The 21,639-nt window shown below is 32.1% G+C and overlaps 1 protein-coding gene across 2 annotated transcripts in view; it reads right to left on the reverse strand.

Moving 5' to 3' along the window:
- LOC126705572 (cyclic nucleotide-gated ion channel 1-like) overlaps positions 1 to 21,639 on the reverse strand; it is an 84,862-nt gene that overhangs the window by 35,259 nt on the left and 27,964 nt on the right. The window contains exon 8 of one of the 2 annotated variants that reach the window (XR_007648316.1): positions 12,026 to 12,395. The exons of the other annotated variant lie outside the window; for it this stretch is intronic. The gene's annotated coding sequence lies outside the window, so the exon portion shown is untranslated. Of the gene's footprint in view, positions 1 to 12,025; positions 12,396 to 21,639 lie in introns of those variants that run through there. 2 annotated transcript variants of the gene reach the window in all.

Consider the following 21,639-nt stretch of genomic DNA (forward strand, 5'->3'; position numbering starts at 1 on the left):
CTTGTGACCATTTATAGACATACATTGTACTTATCTCCTTATTTGTGTTGATGGATGTTCTTCTTTCACCTACCCCTTCATGTGTTGTTTCTTTTCTCCCTTTATACACATGCTTTATATTACTTGTATGCAATCTATTATTTTTGTTTCACACTAAGATGCCTTGATGAGTTTTGTTTAAAGTGTTTTAGAAATACAGGTTGTCAAAGTCTACTTGTCACAAACTCTTTTCTTGCAAAGTTTTTCAAGAGTTTGTGTTAGGATATATTTTATTGTATTCAACAAGTGAAAATGAGTTGAGTGATTTATGACTTTTCTCACATGTTCATTTGTTTGTTGTGGTTTTGTCACGGATTGCCAAAGGGGGAGATTGTTAGGATATATGTGGTTCACATGTTAAGAACATATGTCATGTTTTTATGTAAATGACTAATCCTTTGACAAAACGTACTTTACTTGTAATTGGGTAGTTCTAGGATGTGTTCAAATTCTTCAAGAAACAAAGTTTCAAGATCAAGTGTTGAAGTCATCAAGTCTGTCCAAGAAACAAGCTGAGAAGTGCAAATTCATTAAAACTCGACAGTTGTCTCGATAGCTGCATCTATTGAGATTTAAGGAAGCTGTTTAGCCCGTGGCTCGACACCTGCTCGACAACTTATCTGTCAAGATTTAAGAAATTCAGAATTCTGATCTGATTTCTTGGGATCCGTGATTATGTGTTTAGGTCTTCTTTTCTTCTAATCCTAAACATATAAAAGGATTATTTTAAAGGCCGTCAAAGAGTTCACAAGTTGCACAAGCATTGAGCAAACTCTATTCAAGCAAATTGTGACTAGAGACGAAGTTCTTGCCCTTGTTCATCTCTTTCTCTTGAAGAAGTTGCTGTGTATGTGCACCATAGGATTTTGTATTCAAGAATCTTCTTGATCTTCATCGTGTGGATGAACTGAAGAACTTTGCAGCCAACAACGTTCTCAGGTAAAGCCAATAATTAGAGGCATCGGGGGTGCAACGCCTTCGACCTATTCTCAAACTTTAAATAGGTAGAATGGTGTGGCTGCTTCATTGAGTTGCACCAAGGAATCGAGAGCTCTTAATTATGAGTACTTAAGAATTTTATGAAGGCTTACGTCAAAAATAAAAAGGAAAAAAAGGAAAAAGAAAAGAAGAAGTATATATATAAAAAGTCTTTTTTGTTAGTTCCAAATTACATGAAAAATACGTGAAAATAGTATTTTCCAACCTACAAGGACAAAATGGGCTTTTGTCCTTTTCAGGCAAATTAATTAGTTTTATACTCCATTTCCCAAACTAAGTAGGGAAATACCCCTCTTTTAAAACTCGATTTATGATAAATTGAGTTAGAAATTTTTTTTTTGAAACCCTATAGTGGCGTTTTAATGAGCCTATAGTGACGTTTTTAAGACCTATAGTGACGTTTTTTAACTCGACTTCAATGAAATCGAGTTATAGGCAATTTGTTTACCTATAACTTGATTTCATTGAGGTTGAGTTAAAAAATGTCACTATAGGCTCCTTAAAACGCCACTATAGGGTCCTCGATTTATCATAAATCGAGTTTTAAAAGTGGGGCATTTCCCTACTTAGTTTGGAAAAGGGGGTATAAAACTAATTAATTTGCTTGAAAAGGGCAAAAGCCCATTTTGTCCCAACCTACAATGTAGCAAAAGTCTCCCTTACCTGTGGAGTCGGCAGAATAACTAGAACGTCCAACATGATGAACCATAAGTGCCTTTGCCATTTTGCCCAACGTGTAGTATTTGTCTCATCATTATGGTCATCACGTTCATCACGTCGTATCATGGATTTCACTACAAAATGCACTAGGTAAATAATATCGGTGACTGATCGCGAAACAATAGCTATGTTCCACAACGCTTTATTTAACCCAATGCACTTTTTGTCTTCTTTGATCACGGGAACGTAAAAGAACAAGGGATCCAGTGATACTGCAAGCGCGCGAAAGAATATAGGTATTTCATCATACCATCGAAGGAACAACCGTACCAACGGCTCAAATTTTGTTTTTGAAACAAATTCAACAACCTTGCTGGGACGTTGCCCCTCGATATCCTTTCATTCCTGAACAAAAACATGGCAAACACAAAATTATAGGTTGCCTTAAAAAAAAAAAAAAAATGCTAAACACTATCAGATTCTGTATTAGGATCTTCTTTAAAAAAAAAAAAAAAAAAAAAAAAATTATGTATTAGGACTGACTTATGCCGACTTTGTACACCTTATGGTCTGTTTGGATTGAGGGGGAAGGAGGGGGAGTAAAGTAGAGTAAAGCAGATTTAACCCAAAATTAGCCTATTTTCAGCCAACTCTACTCTACTCTCTTCCACTCCTCCTCCTTCCCCCTTCAATCCAAATAGGCCCATAAAGTGGGTTCTATAATGATGGTTCTTTATCATTAAGCCAAAATGCTAATTAGTTTTTGGTATAAGTGAAGATTGAACTCCAGATTTTTTATTTGATAATAAGAGATTTTACCGATTGACCTAATTGAAATCCACTATTTATTAAAAATTAAAACATCTCTATTTACAAGAAAACTAGATTTTTATAACAAAGTACATGCGCATTGCTTTCTTCTATTAAAAAAAAGAAAAAAAAAAAAGAAGAAGGTTTGGAATGGAATTTCTCATATTTAAGAAGTTTGGGATTGGAAAGAGGCTAATCCATCCCAAACCTAACCAATTACCACTCTTATGCACATATGAAGTTGAATTAGTGGAACCACATATATATATATATATATATATATATATATATATATATGTGTGTGTGTGTTTTCTTTCCGACTCCCACTCTTTTGCAATAGATGATTGGAGTGCATTGTTTTGGAATTTTACAGAGCAGCTAGCATTAACAATATGTTGAATTAAAGAAAATATTATAATAAAAATTACTTTGAATTAACTTGGCAAAGGCATATGTAAATTCAAATTTTTATCAGTACTTCTGGTAATAAATAGCTTAAAATTGCAGCATTTTCTTATTTCCTAAACATTTCTATTAGCATTTAGCAGTCAATTACTTGGTCTTCGAATCATGGTTCAACTTGGACTACTATGCTTTGGGGATTCTGCTTTTTAGTCGATGAATTGTTCAATTTTGAGTAAGGTCAAAATTATTCACATGCACTTATTCACTCTATAATTTCAAATGATTTTATATTGTATGCATCTAACAATGGATTTTGCTCTATATTTGGCTTGAGATCCTATACACTTACACCTTATTCCGATTTTTCAATATATTTACGTGCCAAAAAAAAAAAAACAACTTATTCTACTTCCTGTGTAAAGAAAAGATTAGAAAAAGCAATTTCCCCTATTTATGTTTAAATATTCAGGATTAATTGCATCTTATATTCACCTTTTAAACAAATGGCATTTTATATTCATGAGAACCTAAATTTTATAGCAAAGCCATTTAATTAGGGGGAAAATGTAGGTGGGCTACAACTTAATGTAGGAAAGTACAATTATGGGTAAAAAAAATTCCTCTGCCACACAAATTTCATAAGATCCTTCACATAGAGAACTCCACAATACTATTGTTCCACATAAAATACATACATTCCCTTAGCAAAATTCTTTTAGTGCTTTTGGCTTTTACATAGTTATTGATTTCATCCCGTTCTGGCTAGGAAATACTGTATTGGTAAACAAACTGGAACAAGGAACCCACTCGTTCCATCTCGGGAAAAAATTCAAATCATTCCAGATTATTTCTATCTATACCGACAAGTATTTGAATTTTGGGCGAAATGCAATTTGGCTTGAAAATTTTTACTTTTCTAACTTCTCTACTATTTTTTTCACTCTTTTGAATTCTCTACTTTTTACTCATATCCCTTCTCTTGCTCTTTCCTCCCTCCTTTCCAAATGCAATGTCACTCTTTTTTGTCTTTTTTTTTTTTTTTTTTTTTTTTTTTTTTTTCACTTTTTCCTCTCTCTCTCTCTCTCTCTCTCTCTCTCTCTTCCTTTTATTATTATTATTTTTTTTTTTTATCTCACAATCTTTCTCCATCACATCACTATCTACCTAGGCCTCTCTCTATCTCTCTCTCAATCAAAAGACTCAAAACATTCATAAAAAAAGAAAACAAAGACTCAAACAAATTCTCTACTCTCTCCTTATTCTCCCCCCACGGCCACCCCATCATTTATTAGCTTAATTTATTTTATTTTTAAATATATTTCAAGTGTTATATATAACGGTAAGCCAAAAATTCATGGTACACAAAATACATCAATATCAAAAATATTTCATTATAATGAACAAACCAAAAGGAGTACCCAAATGGAATTAACCAAATTTAAGTGTAAGAAAGTATTCCAATAGGTGAAACATTTAAGGAATATTACCAAGCTTATGATTCATTTCTTAATACTAACCACAGTTGAATCATAGTAAATAACTAATCACAGTACACAACTCTTTTATATAATTACGAAAATTAAGACCCAAATTTTTATTAAAACAAAAAATCATTGTTCACAATTAAATTGATTTAAAATATATATTAAAAATTTTAAAATAAAATTTGGTGATATAAATTTAGTGGAAATATTAGTTTTAGAATTTGTAACAAAATTTTATGTATTTCTAATGTGTCAAATAGCTAAAACATGTGCAATCTATACATCTATCTATAATAATAATAATAATAATAGGTAAATCTAAGAGAAACTCAAATTAGAATTCCAAATTAAAATTCTAATTTCATGCCATGTGTCCTAAATTATTTACTCTTAAAGAGTTTTATTTCTTAATTTTAGAATCAAATGTGGGACCACATCATAAATATTCATCCAAATGAATTATTAAGTACAAAAACCAAAGAGTCTAGAGTAAATGAATCGTAAAAAAAAAAAAAAAAAAGTGCTTCACAATAATAAATAAATAAATAACATGGACAATTTACATTTTATATCTAATAATATCCTTACAAAATTTTTTAAAGAATTAATAAAATATAAAAATGGCTATCAATATATAGTATTTAAATTATATATATAAGAATTATATTATGTATCTTATTGTATATCTTTAAGTGTATCCATGCATATGCATGAGTTTATAAGCTAGCGTTTATAATGAATCACATTGCATTGCATAAATATAATATTTTAAGACCCAATTTTTAGCATATATAATATCACAATTTCATTGTTAGAATAATTCTTTATATTTTTATTTTTTCGCTAATAATAAAAGTTTTTGGCGTCATAATATTTTTGTGCACCATATTATATGTGCTGTGTTGGTAACTTGGTATATAACTTGGCAAATTAAAATCATTGATTTTCTGTTTCTCAAAAAAAAAAAAACAAAATCATTGATTCTCAAAAAAAAATCATTTTCTTATAAAAAAGATAATTCATTGATTGAAAATTCGTGACTTAAAATTAAGATCTTGACAACTTTAGTTGGGTTAGACATAGTTGGCCCCAAAAGCAACATAATACAAGTAAGATGCTGTAATAAGGTGTCTTTCAGTTTCAGACATTCGAAATGTTATTAAAAAAATGTTCTAATAGTAATTAACCAATATTTTGATTCAGACTACTGACAGAAGAGGGAACAACAGTTTATTTTTAGCACATATATAAAGTCAAAAAAAAAAAAAAAATTCAGGTTCAGACATACAAAATCTTCTTGAGAAAAAGAAACTACCTTTCATTGTCCCCTTGCTGATGGTAGCTCATACCTAAAGCTTATCGATGATCCAAGGTCCAAATAAAGAACCTACCACTGAACTATGTATAGATGACCTAGCAAACTTTACCAGAAAAGTCTGAATTTTGATCCCTGGAAAAATGGAAAAAGATTAGACAATACAACCATATCAAAACATATAATAAAAATAAACAATAAGTATTTCTAAATATGTATCCCCCTTAGTGAGAAAGAGAATGTGTATTTATAAAAAGTAATTGAACCTGGCAAACTCAAGTAGTATGCATTTTACATGCAAGGCTGAACAAGAGGGACAGAGATTTGGAAAAAACAAATTTGAGTGGCAGAAATTGGCTTTGTTGTAGAATTTTAAGAGCAAGTGCAATTGCAGAAGCCGATGCAACTATGCAAGTAATAAAGATAAGAGCAACTCTTGCCGTGCACTTAAAAAATGAGTTAATAGTGTGTATTCACAGAATTAATCACGATGGTCAATACCTCAAGTCTTTCAATATTGTAGTTTTTTCAGCAACCAATAAGGTAAGTTCAGAATCTTTGGGTGCAATTATTTCCAAAATTTTTAGATTTATTGACAAAATAATTGTTGGTATAAAAGTGTAAGCATTCCCATGTAAAAAGAAACGCATTTTGAATCATTAAAAAAAACTACTTTTATCTATCTTACATTATCATTTAATGATTTTTTATATATCCTATACCATATTCTCTTGTCACTTTATTTGAATAATTTTTTTTATTCAATTTTACATTATCATTTTAACAGTACACCTTACATCTCATATTCTATTTTTATTTTGTGTGATTAAAGGTATTAATAGTGGAATAAAATAATATATTACTCTAAGAAATGATCAGATCTTTCTAGTGGAGGCAGCCCTTCATCAAGGGGGATGTGCCAGGAGGAAAGACCTCGAAAGGACTTAATAATTCCTCCTTTTTTCCAAAGTTAAATTAGTCGGCTAAACATGGAAATGTGGAATTCGTGGGGGAAATGAAAAATGTTAAAAGAACACATTTATTAAGGTGGTGAGTTGTGATTAAAGCAATATAACTTCTAACTGGATCTATGATTGAAACAATTTTTATTATACATTAATCACAAATTCACAATATATCAAATCAATAATTGAGAAAATTTTGAGAGCAACTCCAGCCATGCATTTAAAAAGTGAGTTAATAGTGTGTATTCATAGAATTAATCACAATGATCAATACCTTAAGTCTTTCAATATTGTAGTTTTTTCAGCAACCAATAAGGTAAGTTTAGAATCTTTGGGTGCAATTATTTCCAAATTTTTAGATGTTAGGACATTTGTGATTCACTTGTTAGGAACATATGTCACTATTTTATGTAATTGACTAATCATTTGACAAAACGCACTTTACTTGTATTTGGTAGAGTTAGGATGTGTTTAATACTTCGAGAAATCTTGTTTCAAGATCAAGTGTTAAAGCCATGCAAGTCTATCCAAGATTTAAGCTGAAAAGTGCAAGTTCATTAAAGGTCGATAGTTAGCTTAACAGTTAGCCATCTATCAAGCTTGAAGAGCTGTTCCAACCCTGTGGCTTGACAGCAGCTCGACAGATAGGGTATCTGTCGAGGTTTATGAAAAACAGAATTTCAGATTTGTTTTGACTCTAATCCGTGATTATGTGTTTGTGTTTTCTTTTCTCACAACCCTATACATATAAAAGGATTATTTTAAGGGCCGTCAAAGGTGACACAGGTTGCACAAGTGTTGAGCAAAGTTTGTTCAAGCAAATTGTGAATAGAGACAAAATTTGCCCTAATTCATCATTCTTGTGTAGAAGTTGCTGTGTTTGTACACCGTAGGGTTTTGTGACCAAGCATCTTCTTGATCTTCATCGTCTGGATGAACTGAAGAACTTTGTAGCCAACAACTTTCTCTAGTTGGTGATTGAAGTCGCGTACTGGGATTTGTGCAATTGGTTAGTCACGTATTGGGAGCCGTGCATTATAAGGAGAGATTGTCACTATAGAACAAGTCCAATTGGGTATTGGGGTAAGGGTTTAACTGTAAGTTGGTATAAGGTACTGAGATTCCTTTATTTGTAATTGCTTGTTTTGATAATAGTGAATTTTCAAGAGTGGTGACCTTAAAATCACTCGGTGGGGTTTTTGCTATGTTGGTTTTCTCCATTCGTAAACAAATCACCATGTCAATTTAATTTCTGTTGCACTTAGTTTAATTGTGATTTGTTTGTGCTACCATGCGTTTGCATGTTAATTTGATTAATTAATAAACTTGGGTAATTAATCAATTAATTTATCACAAAGGGTCAATTCGTTTTTAGCCTATCATTAGATTTATTGACAAAATTATTGTTGGTATACAAGTTTAAGCATTCCCATGTAAAAAGAAACACATTTTGAATCATTAAAAAAAAAAAAAAAAAAAACTACTTTTATCTATTTTACATTATCATTTAATGATTTATTATATATCCTATACTATATTCTCTTGTCACTTTATTTGGATAATTTTTTTTATTCAATTTTACATTATCATTTTAATAGTACACCTTACATCTCATATTCTATTTTGTTTTGTGCGATTAAAGGTATTAATAGTGGAATAAAATAATATATTGTTCTAAGAAATGATCAGATCTTTCTGGTGGAGGCAGCCCTTCATCAAGGGGGATGTGCCAGGGGGAACGACCCCGAAAGGACTTAATAATTCCTCTTTTTTCCAAAGTCAAATTAGTCGGCTAAACATAGAAACGTGGAATTCGTGGGGAAAATGAAAAATGTTAAAAGAACACATTTATTACGGTGGTAAGTTGTGATTAAAGCAATATAACTTCTAATTGGATCTATGCTTGAAACAATTTTTATTATACATTAATCGCAAATTCACAATATATCAAATCAATAATTGAGAAAATTTTGAGAGCAACTCTTGACGTGCACTTAAAAAGTGAGTTAATAGTGTGTATTCACAAAATTAATCACAATGGTCAATACCTCAAATCTTTCAATATTGTCGTTTTTTCAGCAACCAATAAGGTAAGTTTAGAATCTATGGGTGCAATTATTTTCAAATTTGTTAGATTTATTGACAAAATTATTGTTGGTATACAAGTGTAAGCATTCCCATGCAAAAAGAAACGCATTTTGGATCATCAAAAAAGCTACTTTTATCTATTTTACATTATCATTTAATGATTCATTATATATCCTATACTATATTCTCTTGTCACTTTATTTAAATATTCTTTTTTTATTCAATTTTACATTATCATTTTAATAGTACACCTTACATCTCATATTCTATTTTGTTTTGTGCAATTAAAATATTAGTAGTGGAATAAAATAATATATTGTTCTAAGAAATGATCAGGTCTTTCTGGTAGAGGCTAGCCCTCATCAAAGGGGATGGGTTAGGGGGAAAGAGAAAGATCATGAAAGGACTTAATAATTCCCCCTTTCTTCCAAAGTGATCAAATTAGGTAGCTAAACATGGAAACATGGAATACGTGGGGAAAATGAAAAATGTTAAAAGAACATATTTATTAAGGTGGTGAGTTGTGATTAAAGCAATATAACTTCTAATGGGATCAATGGTTGATACAGTTTTTATTATGCATTAATAAAAAATTCACAATATATCAAATCAATAATAGAGAGAGAAAAAAAAATCACTGTGCATCCTTGGCGTAGTGGTCACTCTACTAGTGTAAGTGCTTGTGGGGTGTGGGGGGGGGGGTAAGAGTCGGGGTTTAATTTTCTAGGAGGGAGCTTCATACACATATACACTTAAATTAGGTTATAGTAGAATTTTTATCTTGTATTAAAAAAAATAATTGAGAAAAATTTGTATGGGAAGACTTATTAAATAAAAATCCAGTTTCACAATTTCACAATTTCCTAACAAAAAATAAAAAAGTAAGAAAAATTACACTTTTTAATTTTTAATAATTCAAAGTAGGGTTTTATTATTATTATTTTTTATATATGCAAGATAAAACTTCTATTCTCCTGTAGAGTTGAACCTTGGTCTCGCCCCTCACACCCGACAAGAATTTTGTATTTGTGGAGTGACAATCAAGCCAAGAGTACATGGTGGTAAAGTATGGTTAAATAACCTAACAATTGTGCTCAATTAACATTTTCATCTATCATGAATTAATGTATGTAATATATATATATATATATATATATATATTTTTTTTTGGATAAGATAATGTATGTATGTTAGTTAAAGGTAAAAGTACTAAATGTATGAGACAACATTAATGACTAGTCACTACTTAGGTGATTAGAACATTAACTAATAATAGGTCATGATATGGGTTCAAGCTCCATGGTAACTTGACTAAATTTACACCTTTTTAAGGTCATATATTCTCATTAAATCCAATGGTCAATAAAATACTATTTTCCAATAATTAACGTAGAGCTATTGATGGAGATCATATTGTCAAACATTGGTGGAGCCAATATTTAGTATACTAAGGATACTATAAATATTTCTCTAAGAGTAAAGATTAGTGACGCACCACTAACCTTTACTCTAGAGAGTATCATGAATTTTTGTACTTAATTCTCCTTATTTATTTACATTTATCGAATCTAAGGGGTGTTTTGGACAGTTTTCCTTCTATTTGGCATTTTCGAAAATTGACCCCGGCAAATTTCAAATCAGATTCCTCTGATTTTAGACATAAAAAACCAATTAATTTCAAGTAATAATTTCTTATTATTGTATGTCACATAACCTCGCTTTTTAAATCAACATATATAACCTTATTAGCTGTGATTGGCTACAAGAATCATAATCCTCAATTAAATCCATGTTTAGTACATGATTAAGAGAGTGAACAGATATCAAACTAAAACCTTAAACTCTAAATCTAAAGGGTTAAAAAGGACCAAATAGAAAAAGGCCATAGTGGCTAATCCATCCAAGCTCAATTGGAAATGCTACATCTTTTCTAGATCTGAAAAATTATGCAAAATTAATTAATTTAATGCGGAAAATGAGTTCAAATTTTGCGTAAAATTGATAAAAACTTGTAAAACAAAAAATGCATAATCAAAACAATTTAGAGAACTCAATGAAAACTCGAACCACAACCATCTGTTATATAATCTCAATATGGCTTGCCAATGCACAATATTTGCCCCAGGTGTTTTGGTTGATGGATCTGAATTGCATCTTCATGTATAGTTCTCAACTCCATGTTATCCACTAGAACTAGAGGACCATACTAGTAAACTTAACCAAAAAAATCACTTCCTAACCTCAAACTTATTTAACCCAAAAACAAAAACGCATAAACCCACTATTTTCTCAAATAATAGATGTCGGTGCTAGTGTCTAGCAGCTTCCTTGTAAAGATATCACAATGAAACAAGCCAATCTTGTGGAACCATCCTCATTAACCGTATTAGCTATTCTTTAAATCAGCCAAGTCATGAACTAAAAACCAAAAGAGAATTTTTGACATTAAAAAATACCTTCCCCATCCCAATAGCCCTACCTTTTCGAACTCCAACATTAAAATACAAGCAGCATTCTATTCAAGAGGAAAAATATTAACCCACAACGCGACCACGGTTTCAGACGATAAGCAATTGAATATTAGACAGAAAAAAAAGGCACAAAAGTAGAAGAGAGAGGACAGATGAAGCACGCTTGAGTAGTCTTCACCGCACCAGATCAGAGCAGGCTAAATCATTGTTGCTATCGAACGGCACGGTGGGACCACAAACAGCGAGATTGGAGATGGGAGGGAGGGACGCCGCTGTTCAATAGAGAGAGACCATCTTCCTGTTTGAGCTGTCTCTCATCAATTTATGTCTCACAACTGAACCTCTAGTTTCTCTATCTCCCATCTCTTTGGGTTAGGCAAATTTTGTCCAGCTGAGAGGCGTTAGTAATTTATTTAAACTTTAGACTTAACAGAAGTATGAATTTGGCTTACGTATGAAGTTGATGGAGTAAGTGTCCGTTTGAAATTAATTTATTTTGCTGAAATTGAAAATTTTTTCATAAAAATATTTTAGGTAAAAGTTAGCTGAAATAGTATAATAGGACCTATGAATAATATCAAAAAGTCTCATGGGACTCATGAATAGTACCAAAAATAAGCTAAGTAATAAAATAAGTTGGCAAAAATAATCCATATCAAACGTACACTAAATTGACTAAAATAAAAGTTCATGGGATGCAATGCCTACTATACACCCCCGACTATTCTAAAGTTTAGGGGAGGTGTAAGAGCATTTCCCCCCCCCCACCCCCCCCCCCCCCCCCCCCCCCCCACAAATTTATAGAGTTAAACAAACTATTCTTTTTAAAGCAGATACAGTGCTTGACATCGCTTTGAACTTCCCAAGAAATATTTTGGATTAGGTTCTCCACATAAACATCTTCGTCTTCTTTAAATCGCTTCTCATTATACTAGGAGATTCTTTCTGGAAATCCACAGTTCTATGATTGCCTTTTTTCTTCTAGTCGTATCCTTTTAATTCGTAAAGGGTTTTTTGGTTTACTCTTTTTCTTCTTCATTTGCAGTAGTAAACCCCCTTTAAAATTTTCTTCTTGAGAAGACCACCATTTTTCAAATTTTACTATTTGAGAAGAACTGCATACTTCAATTGATTTTAAAGTCCTTTGCTGCATGTACACCTGTCACACTTACTCATAAGTTAATATCGCCAAATATTACACTATATAGGCATTAACAAAATGTATATTTTTACAAGTATTGTCAAAAGTATGTGCTTAAATGATTAAATTTACTATATTTTAATAGTTTAAACTTTTGGAACAATCGGTAAATTAACATGGTATATATAACATTTCTTTATTTCACACACTAATGCACACAACCTAATTGGGTAATACACAGTGAAAAATTCTGAAATTTGTTTTTGGAGGTTGGATTATGTTAAAGATAAATCAGTTAAAACATACTCAAAACAGTGTGTGTATGAAGAATACTCAAGAACATACACAACCTAATTGGGGTGACAATGTGTGTGTCCCCACACGCATCTATGAACAGAAGTACAAATCTTAATTTTCTAATGATAGAATAAATTAGAACATATAAATATACTATATACAAAGTATTCATACATAGAAAGACAAAAATATTAAAGAGAACTTATCATCTTCCTAAATTTTACAAAGTGAAGAAAAATTGTGTGATTTGCTATAGACATATATATAAAAAAGTTATTTAAAAAAGAATTTAAACTTAGTGATATTATTTTATGAAATAAAGTTCATCCATATTATTATTTATTTTTAGATAGGTACATAGTTGGGGGAGTTGGAGTTCAACTCATGGTTTTAAAAATTAGAATGATCAAAGAACTAGAAAAGGGATCGGTTCTTTATTTTTTCTAGTTCTTGACCAATTTTCACTAGTTTTTGTCTAACTGGTTCTTGGTTCGATTCAACTAGTTGTACTGATTGGTCCGATTTTTAAAACAATGGTTCAATCTCTTTAATATGTTTTGGCTTTGTCTTGTCGACCCTCAAACCTTTTTCTCCTCAGCACATGAACTTGAATGTGATAATTTTGATTTTGTGGTTGGCTTATGAAATTTATGATATTTTCATCTTTGTATGAATTTATAGATCTATAATCCACAAGATCTATAATAATAATGAAGAAACCATAAATAAACCAACACTTTTTCATTCTTTACCAAGAGCAAATTTTATGTTGCTTACTATCGATTTGAATGTCATCCCACCATTTGGCTTTTCTCTGTCTAATTTATTAGATACAAGTTGTAATTTTTCCTCATCACAAATCTCCCAATAATTAAAGTACTCTTCCAAATCTAGAATCCAATAAATAAAATCCAAAATTTCCTTCTATCAATCAAAGAATGGAACTTTCTCATATTTGGGAATGCGTCCATGAATAGATTAATTGCTGTTGCTGTGGAATGATTTCCTAGCAAGAAGAGTAGCAAATACTTGTTGTAATTCTTGTTGGTTCTCTTCACAAAATTGTTGAAACTCAGCCCTAGTGAGGACTGCATCTTCAACTTTATCATCACTGGGATGGTAGCCATCGCATCTATTAGTTATCAAACTATGGTATGTTAAGGCTCTAATACCAATTGAGGTGGTGTGGAAGCCACAAGAGCACATCTATTTCAAGGAAATAATCTCGAATTCACAAGAGTTCCTCCCAACTGCACATTCAACCACCTAATCACTACCATCTAAATTCCTTCCTCCCATCTTGGCTTCCATTGCCGCCTCCTCCATCCTCTTATTCTTGATCATCCTTTACAGTAATATCACCTACAAGTGCACCACTCCTGACTCCTAACTCCCACATCAATCACTTGTCCTACTCTATCCTCTAACATGCCACTAATTTCTTCTCCCATTGCCTCGTCTTGAGCGACTTTGGCCCAATTGTATTTGGTTGCAAACACCCTTACTACCATTGCCATCAAGGTCATCGACTCTTGTTCACTTCAATGAATGTGCTAGTTCCACAACAAGCTCTTCTTCTGCTTCAAGCTCCACTCTGCTTATCTCATCTTTGTAATTGTGTTTCTTTTCCCACCACAAATGACATTTTGTGATGTTTTTGGTTGCCGAGAAAGTAAGGGGAAACTAAGGAAAACAAAATAAAGTAATTTTATTTGAATTTCTTTATTTTGAGAGTAATTTTTAAGCTAATGTGCCTTCTTTTTGTTGGAAATGTTTTTATTTTATTTTATTATTATTTTTAGCTAATGATGAAGAATAACAATGAAACAGGCTTTAATAGAGTTAGGACTAAAATAAAACAAAAAATTTGTTTAAGGAACAAAATGAAGCCAGCCCTAAAATTAAAGTTGTGGACCAAAAAAGCATATTTAAGGCTCAATCACATTAGCAATAATAACAACAACAAATGGCAATAACAACAATAATATCACTGGTAAAAAAATAAGAAGTAGTAATAATATCAGTATAATACTGTCACTAATAATAGGGATGCTATAGATGTCCATAATTTAAATCTCTTATTTCCAATTGTCATAACTATTGAATTATAATAATAATAATAATAATAATAAAAACAATTATCTAGATTAGCATATTACTTGGCGAATTGATGATCTCTCTCTCTGTCTCACTCACACGCACAACTATGAGCCTCAAACAATTTTAAAAAGAAACGAATTGAAAGGAAAAGGATTGGGTACTCACCTGTAAGATTCTCATGAAATAAGAAAATAATAACAGACCAAAGATAGAAATTCCAAGTGCAGAGAAATTTTTGTTAGGTTCTAAAGATTTAGATTTAAATATATAGAATCACGTTTGTATTGTGTTGGCAAACCGAGAAAAAAACATGTCTAGGCTTCGTTTTTAGGCAATGCTTAAAAGAGGGTGATTCAAGATTCAAGTTTAGCTAAGTGCAGAAAAAGGGAGTGTGATTCTGCCTTGCTCGACTGATCGAGAATTAGGCTTGATCGATGGAAAATCGCAAGCATAGTTTTTTTCTGTAGATTTTTAAATAGGCCCAAGCCCACGAAAATGTTTAGGGTTTCATCTAAACTTCTCCACATATAAAAGGGAAACCCTCGCCACATTTTGAAGACTTTTGGAGAGACTTGTGTGTTACTCTTTGTGAGATTTGAGAGGTTTTGTACCTTCTAACTACACAAGAATCTACCTGAGCCAAAACTACAATCAAGGGTTGGTAGAACATAGTTGTTGCATCAAGATCATTATTGAAGGTGATCTGAAACCTTTGAGTGGGATCTCAAAGTCACAAGTAAGGCAACTCGTGTTGGTGTAAATCCAAGAAGAGAAAGAGTCTGTGGATTTGGAGCTTGCACGTGGTTGTGTTAGTAAGTTATTACATGAGGTAGCAATAGACTTAGTGTTAAATCTGATTGTAAAAACTTTTCTCTTATAGTAGATTTGGTTTACTTTGAGGATATTTAGGTCAAATCCTCCCAAGGTTTTTACCTTGAAACGGTTAGTTTCATTGGTTTTCCTATGTCATCATATCGTGGTGTTATTTACTTTTCCGCTACTTTGCACGATATGAAATATACTTGTTTAACCTAGATCTAAATAATAAACATAATATTCACTTGGTTAATATATTAGGTTAAACAATTTGGTTTAAGGGGTCTAAACGAACAAACAAGTGGTATCAGAGCGGGTTTGCTTTTGTTCTTAGGTTTCTTAACCTAGAGTTGATTCTTGACCCCTACTGTCATGGAACAAGGTCACTCTCTTGTGATCCCCCCACACTTTGATGGAAATAACTATGCTTACTAGAATTTTAGGATGAAAGCCTTCTTGAAATCCATTGATGAGAGAGTGTGGTTGTCTATTGAAAATGGTTGGGAAAGACCAATCACTGCTAGTGGTGAATGGACTACTACCCAAAAGGAAGTAGCAAGCTTTAATATTAAGGCTATGAATGCGATATTCAATGCTATTTCCATGGAAGAATTTAAGAGAATCTCAAATGTGGAGATTGCTCACACTGCTTGGAAAATCTTGCAAACAGTGCATGAAGGCAATAAGGCAGTAAAAATCAATAAACTGCAGCAGTTGACATCTATATTTGAAAGTATTAGGATGTCTAATGATGAATCTTTTGATGAATTCTATGCTAAGTTGAACGATATTGTCAATTCTGCTTTTAATTTGGGTGAAGTATATGATTAACCTAAAATTGATAGGAAAATTCTTAGATCATTGACTGAGGATTTTAGATCTAAAGTGACTGCCATAATTGAAAGTAAAGATGTTGATTCTATCCCTGTAGATGAACTTGTAGGATCTCTTGAGTCTTATGAATCAAACTTACCAAAAACTAATAAATCCAAATCTATGGCTTTAAAATCTATTGATGATGTTGATGATTGTGGATTTGATGATGAAATCTCATCTACTAAGATTGCTTATCTTGGTAAGAACTTTAAAAGCTTTCTAAGAAATAATAATAGGAGGGCAAGAAATAGAAACAATGTTGACCCTAAAAATATGAAGAAGAATGACACTGCCAAAAACAACAATGTTGAAAAATCAAAAGATAAAGTAGGTCAATCTTCAAATTATTCTTTAGGACAACAATATTATGACTGCTAGGGTTATGGTCATCTAAAATCTGAGTGTCCAACTTTCTTGAGGTCAAAAGGTAAAGTTATGGCTGTTACTTTAAGTGATGATGAAGTTATTGATCATGAGTCTGAAAGTGATCAAGAAGGAAACTTCATGGCTTTCACTGCTACTAATGTAGTAAGTGAAATAAAGACTATTGATGAGAATCATTCTGATGGGGAATTCTTTGAGAATGCAGATTTGCAAGAAGCTTACAACAAGCATTGCAAGGTAGTAGCTAAAGATGTTATGAGTGTTGAATTAGGGTTGAAAAAGATAAACACTCTTGAACAAGAAAAGAAGAATTTGTTGCTAAATTTGTTTAATGCTAATGAACTCTTAAACCTTGTTAAGATTGAGAACATGCCTTTGCTTGAAAAGGTTAAAAGTTTAGAATTAGAATTATCTGTTGCTACAGAACAAATAGATAGAACTTCTACCTCTAAACTAGATGAGATGTTGCATGTTTAAAAGTCTGTTTCTGATAGGATAGGTTTAGGGTTTGTTGAGAGTGGATCTACTACTGTGGTGAATTCTCCTAAGTTTGTACTTGCTACATCACCTTCTATTGTTCATCCAACTCTTTCTGAAGTAAAGGCATATATGGATGTAGTTCCAGCTTCTAGAAGAACTAAGGTAGATCTGAGTAAGTCTAAACCTAAGAATCCTAATCAATTTGGAAGCAAGAAAAACCACAAACCTCAGTGGTTTTTTCACTTTTGTGGTGGAGTTGGGCATACTAGACCAAATTGCTTTAAGTTGGAAGCTTTAAAGCAATCTTCCAAACAAAAAGTGCCTATGCCAAAAGCACAAGATCCTATAACACTTATTCATAAGTTGGTGAAGGTTCTAAACCTTTATACCAATACTGGAGCTGAAATTAGGGTAAATTCAAATAAAAATCCCAACTTTAAGTTTGCATCTAAAAGGGTTTGGATGCAAACTCAAGCTTAGTGAGTCTGTCTGACATGGTCCTTGTGTTAATTCTTTCTATCTCTTGTGACCAAAATTGTTTTTCTTTAAGATTGCATTTGCATAACATTCATACATTGCATTCTAGGTTTGTTTTGTTTTATGTTTTTTTAGTTTTTTTTAATTATTAAAAAGAAACAGATAATAATAATAATTTTTTTTTTTGGTATTATACATCTTCAAGATGTGTAATTGAGGTTGGCCTATGAAATTTACATTTCATGACTGTGTACCTTGTTTAGTTTTGATGAGTTTTATTTTTCTGCACTTTGCTAGTTTGTGCTATGTAGTGTTTGTATTGTGTGAGTTGTTTATGGTTTTTAATCACATGCTCTTGATTTTGAAGTCACATTATTTTGATTGTAAGGACTAAAAAATCCTAGGAAAAAAAGCATAAATAACCATCTCACCACTGTTACTCGCTAATTATGAACACCTGTGTACAAATCATAAAAGCCATGCTCGGTAAGGTGTAGAACTTGCACAAAAAAATTCTTAAGGTGTTATTGTACATTAGTTAAAAGAAGTAAAATGAAAAAAAAAAGAAAAAAAAAAAAGAAAAAAAAAAAAACAATTTGCATGGTTGCAAGCGTGTTTTCTAGGAGATGTGGGAGTTATATGATGTAACTCTTTAGATGATAGTCACTTTCTACATTACAAAATTATGTGATGAATAATGTAGAAAGTGTGTTTATTCTCTATTTACATATCACCTTGTGAGTATCTCACACACTTACTAGTTGCACACACCACAAGCAAAACTTGGTTAAATTTGGTACATGTGATTGTGTGTTAAGTTTTGTAGCCTTCCAAAGTTAAACTTCTTGATGTGTTTAATGCATTTTTGGGAGTGAGGAAAGAAAAGGTTGAGGAAATTTGATAAAGTTTGGTTTTGTCTTTGAAAAGTTTGGTTTTGAAAATCATTTGAAGTCATGAACATACATGTCATATCATAAAAACAGTTTTTCAAATGATTCTGTAGAAATTTTTTTTTCCAAAATTTTCAAAATTTCTGTCCTTTAGATTTCGACTGATTGAGTCTATTTTTCGACCGATCGAAATGTGAAGAGGAAAAACAGGTTTTAATTAAAAGTTTCAAGTTCCTTTGTTTCCTGCCCGATTCCTTTCGATCAGTCAAGCATGTTTTCATGTGAAACTTGATTCCTACCCAATTCCTCTCGACCAATTGGATCTTGTTTTTTAAAAACATATAGGAATCAGATCTGACTTTTTCAAAAGCTTCTTTTTGTCTATCTCATCAATTCCTCTCTCGATCCCTTCTCTCTAATTTTTTATTTTTTTTGGTCAAAGGTTCAAAGGTGTTCATCATACACTTAAGGTAAGACATTTTTGTCCTTTCTTTTTCATCTTTTTACAAGTTTTCATGCATTTTTAATTGATTTTTTTTTAGGGATTTTCACATTTTTGAAAATTTGGGGTTTTTGATGATTATGGACTTTTTAATCAAATTTGAACCACAGATTTTTTTTATGCATCATATTAACATGATTCACATGCTTTAATTTCAAAATTAGGGTTCTAAGTTCTTGAGAAATTGGGGATTTTGTGAAATTGGGCAAAATTGAGTGAAATTGACATGTGTTATTGATAGATTGAGTAATTATAACATGTTTTATGCTTGTTATGTTGTTCAATTGATCAATATGAGGTTGTTTTTAAAAATAATTTTTTTTCAAAATTGGGATTTTCTAAAATTCTTAATTTTCTTTGTCAATTTTCAAAATTTTGATGAAATTATAATGTTTTAGAGCATTAGAGCACGCATCATATGGGTTTAAATGTCATGCATCATTTAGTTTTTCAAATTGCATGTTATCTTGTCTCCTAAGGTTGGTAGAAAGTTTAAAACTAGAGCAAATAGGAATCCTGGCTCTTCCTTATCTAGTTCTGTCCTAGGTGATAGAGAGCATTTTCTATCTAAAAAAATGTGAGGAAACATATGAGACCTTAACTAAGTATAGGTCTATCTGGGGTGAAAGGGAAATAGTTTTGAGTGGGCCAGATCCTTCCATTCATAGGAACTAGGTTTCTCTGTGTGAGGTGTTTGATCCTCCTCCTGCTTCTTTGATTAGAGAGTTTTACTCTAACCTCTCTGTGTATTCTAAGGTCATAGGTGGTCATTACTTAACTTCCTAGATTAGAGGTCAAGAGTTTACAATCTTTAAACAAATTGTTTTTGAAGCTTTAGGTGCTCCTTTAGTTCGTAAACCCACATACCCATACACTGACTTTCCTGCTATTGATGACATGATGTCACTTCTTTGTGGTCGTCCTACTTCTTGGGGTACTGAGTCAAGAATCAATTCTTGTGAATTCACTGAGCTCAATTCTTTATATCAAAGGATTTCTTGTCATAACATCTATCCCATTTCACATGTTCATACGATTCCTATAGATAGATGTGCTTTTCTTTATGCTCTTATTTCTGATGGGTCCATGTGTTTTTCATCCATGTTTATTCAAACCATTGTTGATTTCTCTAGGAGTACAAGTAAGAGTCAAAAGTTGTTTTTCCCTATGTTTATATTTAGGATTTTGAATTTTTTAGGATTATTTGAGTTTACTCCCTTAGAGTTAGTACATGTCACTACCCCCATAGGAGCTACCTATCTTAGACAGCGATAGGCACAGATGAAGAGTGCTGAGCCAAGCACTGGGACTTCTAAGAGATCACGAGGAGAAGCTTCTACTACAACTCTTGCTACTGAGGAGGCGTTTGTGGATTCGACTGTTGTTGTGGATCTTGTTAGTGGTGCTGAGGATGTTGATCCTATGGTTGATCCTCCTCTATCACTCCGTGCTATGATTTAGTCCTTCATGACTACACAGGTTGCTCATGGACAACTTCTCGATGAGTTATTGATGCAGGTTGCCTCTTTAAGAGCAGATTTTGTGGAGTATAGGAGTGCTTTTCCACCTCCTCCACCCTTTGACGATTGATTTTGCCTTTGGCAATGTGTAACTAAAAGGGGGAGTAGATTTAGGACTTTGTGTATTTGTGTAAATAAGGGGAGTAGATTTATTGTATTTGAGTTTGATGTATTTTGATTTTTTTTTTTTTTTTTTGGTTTTGTGTTTATATTTCTATGTTTAGATCTGTTTATGTCTTTGATTCACAAACATTGATGTGGTTATTGATTATGATAGTTTTTGTTAGGTTCTAAAGATTTAGATTTAAATATTTAGAATCACATTTGTATTGTGTTGGCAAACTAAGAACAAAGCATGTCTAGGCTAGGTTTTTAGGCAATGCTTAAAAGTGGGTGATTCAAGATTCAAGTTTAGTTGAGTGCAGACCCTAGCCACATATAAAATGGAAACCCTAGCCACGTTTTGAAGACTTTTGGAGAGACATGTGTGTTACTCTTTGTGAGATTTGAGAGGTTTTGTACTTTCTAACTATACAAGAATCTACTTGAGCCAAAACTACGATCAAGGGTTGGTAGAACATAGTTGCTACATCAAGATCATTACTGAAGGTGATCTGAAATCTTTGAGTGGGATCTCAAAGTCACAAGCAAGGTGGCTTGTGTTGGTATAAATCCAAGAAGAGAAGGAGTTCGTGGATTCGGAGCTTGCACGTTGTCATGTCAGTAAGTTACTACATGAGGTAGCAATAGATTTAGGGTTAAACTGATTGTAAAAACTTCAGTTCTCTTATAGTGGATTTGGTTTACCTTGAGGATAGCTAGGTCAAATCCTCCCCAAGTTTTTACCTTGAAATGGTTAGTTTCATCGATTTTCCTAGGTCATCATATCGTGGTGTTATTTACTTTTCTGTTGCTTTGCA

Source organism: Quercus robur, chromosome 11 (assembly GCF_932294415.1).
Source record: "Quercus robur chromosome 11, dhQueRobu3.1, whole genome shotgun sequence".
Lineage (NCBI taxonomy): Eukaryota > Viridiplantae > Streptophyta > Magnoliopsida > Fagales > Fagaceae > Quercus > Quercus robur.